Genomic DNA, 5036 nt, shown 5'->3' with positions numbered 1-5036 from the left:
TCCCCCTCCCCCTACACGTCACTGGCCTCCCATCCCTGGAGGAAATAAAATGTCAGAGTAGAGGTGTAAGACAGTTATCCTGGTTAGTGGTCAACCACACTACTGACACAAATTAAAAGTAGCAAGGAAAGCTGCCCTGACTGCACACCAGGAAGCTGCACTGATTGACTAGTTAGCTCCTGCAAGAAAGACAAATTACTAGCCACATTTCGACTGGTAAATTAGAGAATAACTATGGTGACGTTTCAGGGTAAAATAAATATCGTCGCTGTCCAAGAACTCTGCAAAAAATGTGTGCTGATGTCAATCACACCGTTGTCATGGTATCACCAAACTCTGGCTGCGAGCAGCAATAATCAGCTGACGACACAATAAAAGAAAGGTCTTTCTTACTACTGGTTAGCGCAAGTAAAAAGCAGACGTATCGCCATGTTTATTTCTGGACAGACCACCCATAGCCTTTAAAATGCCTCAATCGCCCACGAGTTTGTTGACGTTTTCCCAATGACAAGGAAAATTGCTGATTTTTGTCCTGAAGATACCAACACCATTAAATTGCCATCGCAACCACTGAGTCAACGATTTTTATAACTAAACCTTGCATTTGTCTATCTGTGACTGAGCTATAAAGATCGCAACTCTTGGGTGTTGTTTATGTCTGAATCAAGATGGCGACGATCAGCTGGACTGCAATAGACGCAGAGCTCAACAGCGACACTTGGCGTATGTTATGAGCACTGAGGTAGGTTATGAGAAATTGTTCATGAAAAGAAAAACATGGGAATGCAAAAAACATATTTAAATTGTGGTAGTCTATTGCAAAAAGTAAACCATCATAATGATTTCACTAAACCAACATATCCTCATCATGACACCCCCTTCTTTCTCCTGATTTATTTTATTTAACCTTCATCATATTCAAGGATTTCAGTTCGGTGTAAATGTATTTGTAGTTTTTCAAATTCCCATAGGTTGGGGGCACATTCCCTCAGGGTTTTAGGCAGCTTTATTGCATAAGCAAGAGCAGGCTCAACAAGTGCATGCACAGATTTAGAAAGGAAGCGGTGCATTAGTGCCCCCACCCTCGGTGTTCAGACTGGACTCCACTCCCTCTGGGGAGGAGATGTTGAACTTCTGGAGCAGGGTGGTGAAGAAGAGGAAGAGCTCCATCCGGGACAGTTGTTCCCTCAACACACCCTCTTCCCTAGAGTAACACACAAAAACAAGTTCAGTTTTTCTTATTCCATCTTGTTCTGGGGGCAGCTCTGCTTAGGGTGATTGGGTGGAATTAATATGATTGGTTGGAATGAAATGGAATAAGGAAAACTCCAATCTGCATACAAAACGTGCTGCTGTATCCAATGGATTGTGTCTATGAGGCCCAGGTCTATGTGTGCAATTGTATCAGCAACATGCATGTATCTTTCAGTGCCTGACTCTTTCCTGGACGCATATTATTAAGACATATTGCTGGACTAAAACACACTTTCAATAGAGACTCTCCATTGAGTGTGGTTTTTAGTCCAGAAGAAGGGTTAATGTATAAGTACCTGCAGCAAAGGGCATGAAAGCCTCCTTCCGCACAAACTTACCATCAGCCACCAGGACGTTTTCAGGTTCGAAGCTGTCTGGCATCTTCCATTCATTCTGATCAGCCAATACAAAGGAGAAACACCACCATAGTACCCTTCACACCAAATACAGCAGGACCGTATCATAATCATCCTCATCATGATCATTAGTATATGGGAAGTTTCTCCCATTCTTCTCTGCAGATCTACTCATGGTCTGTCAGGATGGATGGGTAGCGTCGCTGCACAGCTATTTTCAGGTCTCTCCAGAGATGTTCGATCAGGTTCAAGTCCTGGCTCTAGCTTAGCCACTCAAGAACATTCAGAGACTTGTCCTGAAGCCACTCATGCGTTGTCTTGGCTGTGTGCTTAGGGTCGTTGTCCTGTTGGAAGGTGAACCTTCACCCAGTCTGAGGTTCTGAGCGCTCTGGAGCAGGTTTTCATCAAGGATCTCTCTGTACTTTGCTCCATTCACCTTTCCCTCAATCCTAAGTAGTCTCCCAGTCCCTGCCGCTGAAAAACATCCCCACAGCATGATGCTGCCACCACCATGCTTCCCCGTAGGGATGGTGCCAGGTTTCCTCCAGACGGGATGCTTGGCATTCAGGCCAAAGAGTTCAATCTTGATTCCATCAGACCAGAGAATCTTGTTTCTCATGGTCTGACAGTCCTTTAGGTGTCCTTTATCAGAGTGACCATTGGGTTCATGGTCACCTCCCTGACCAAGACCCTTCTCCCCCCGATTGCTCTTTTTGGCCAGGCGGCCAACTCTAGGAAGAGTCTTGGTGGTTCCAAACTTACTCCATTTAAGAATGATGGAGGCCACTGTGTTTGCTCTGACATGCACTGTCAACTCTGGGATCTTATATAGATAGGTCTGTGCCTTTCCAAATCGTGTCCAATCAGTTGAATTTACCACAGCTGGACTTCAATCAAGTTGTAGAAACAACTTGAAGGATGTTTCCATTGATCAAGGATGATCAATGGAAACAGGATGTACCTGAGCTCAATTGCGAGTCTCATAGCAAAGGGTCTGAATACTTAAGTAAATAAGGTGTTTTTAATTTTTAATACATTTACAAAAATGTCTAAAAACCTGTTTTCACGTTGCCATTATGCGGTATTGTGTGTAGATGGATGAGCAAAAAAATAATTTTATACATTTTAGAATAAGGCAGTAAAGTAACAAAATGTGAAAAAAGGGAAGGGAAAGGGTGATATCGAGTCAGTTGTACAACTGAATGCCTTCAACTGAAATGTGTCGTCCGCATTTAACCCTTCTGAATCAGAGAGGTACGGGGGCTGCCTTAATCAACACCCACGTATAATTGTTGTGCGTTCTCAATGGGCATTGTTAATTCGAGTGCATTTGTAAATTCGCTCTGGCTATCTACTCTGATTTCAGAGCACTCTCGTCTGAGTGTGCCAGAGTGCAGATTAACTGTTGAATTTACAAACACTCAACACCCTTTGAATATGGCCGGTATCAGTAAACGTCGGCAAAAAGCGCTATTAAATTGTTGCCAGCAGCACAAATAGTCACCAAAGCTCTGGATAACATGAAAACACTCTAACCAGCTATATTACCGGCGAGTGAGGTGTTCTCTCATTTGTGTCTGGAAGTAGCTAGCAAGCTAGCAAACTTTAGCCAGTTAGCTTGGATGCCTTACTGCCGTTGTCAAAAACGCTTGGATCAACCCTACTCCTCGGTCAAAGCGTCCAGTGTGCGCTCTGAAATTACTAACGGACAATCTTACAACGCTCTGAATTGACGAACACCCAGAGCACACTTTGGCACTCCAGATTGAATTTACGAACACACCTGAAGTCGTAAGATGTCTAGCTAGCAATGTTTTATGCTAACAAGCTAGCAAGAGGTTACATAGCAACAGCATCAACTTCCGGTAGACAGGCGAAGCCCTATTACGCTCAACTGAAAGGATACAGTTCAATTACAGTATACTAAAATGAACGAATATTTTATAGTATATACTCATTAAGTATGTGGTATATAGTATGTTAGTATGGGTATTCGAACACAGCTCATGATTGTAGGTTGGAATGGTTTGCTCAAACTGTATGACCTATCAAAGTTACGGTAATGAAAATAGACTTTCCATTGGTTCAGTATAGCCTGTGGAGCACGGCGCCCAGAGTCTCCCACTAGATCCGCTTTCTCTGTGTTGAGGCCAGAAACACACACCATCTTCTCTGAGCCAAAGCTGATATGGAAGACATTTCCATGGATCTATGACACACAGAAAAAATAGTTCCTTCATGTCTAATTGCTGTTTACTGTATCACGACCAGGTGAAATGTGGTACCTTCAGTGTGGATTTATAGATTCTTTATAATGTAGTTGATAAAGTACAAGTATCTGCCAAAATAAAATAAACACTTGATTAGATGAAGGATACAAAGTACTGTATATTGAAAGCAGGTGCTTCCACACAGGTGTGGTTCCTGAGTTAACATCACATCATGCTTAGGGCCAACAACAACACCGGGGGTGTCCTCGGATGGGGCCACAGTGTCTCCTGACCCCTCCTGTCTCAGCCTCCAGTATTTATGCTGCAGTAGTTTATGTGTCGGGGGACTAGGGTCAGTTTGTTATATCTGGAGTACTTCCCTGTCGTATTCGGTGTCCTGTGTGAATTTAAGTGTGCTCTCTCTAATTCTCTCTTTCTCTCTCTCAGAGGACCTGAGCCCTAGGATCATGCCTCGGGACATGATGACTCCTTGCTGTCCCCAGTCCACCTGGCCGTGCTGCTGCTCCAGTTTCAACTGTTCTGCCTTATTATTATTGGACCATGCTGGTCATTTATGAACATTTTAACATCTTGGCCATGTTCTGTTATAATCTCCACCCGGCACAGCCAGAAGAGGACTGGCCACCCCACATAGCCTTGTTCCTCTCTAGGTTTCTTCCTAGGTTTTGGCCTTTCGAGGGAGTTTTTCCTAGCCACCGTGCTCCTACACCTGCATTGCTTGCTGTTTGGTGTTTTAGGCTGTGTTTCTGTACAGCACTTTGAGATATCAGCTGATGTACGAAGGGCTATATAAATCATTTTGATTTGAACAACATGATGCGCAAAGGAAATCATTACAGAGACATTTGTTTTCCTTCCATTTAATGAGAACTCACTGTTTGATCATTTCGCCAGCATGAGCACAAGTCGGTTTATCAAGTTGTGTTGAGTTTGTTTGCCAGCCCGGTTGACAAACCAGTGGATAGATCACTCAGAAATTGAAACGTGGAACGAGCGTGCTGTTTCTGTGCGTCCCATACTGAGGCAGAATCACTGTACTGCTAAATGCTGGACCGGTTCCAGTTCACGTCGATACAGTGTGATCCATGTGCGCTGTTGGCCAGAGAACTGATCTCTCTGCCTGCCTGCGCCCCGTCTACCCTGGTCTGTCTCTCCCATTCTTGTACAGGTGCCCTCGTCTCTCTCTCTCTTTCCC

Source organism: Oncorhynchus masou, chromosome 3 (assembly GCF_036934945.1).
Source record: "Oncorhynchus masou masou isolate Uvic2021 chromosome 3, UVic_Omas_1.1, whole genome shotgun sequence".
NCBI lineage: Eukaryota > Metazoa > Chordata > Actinopteri > Salmoniformes > Salmonidae > Oncorhynchus > Oncorhynchus masou.
This window is presented reverse-complemented; position numbering follows the sequence as displayed.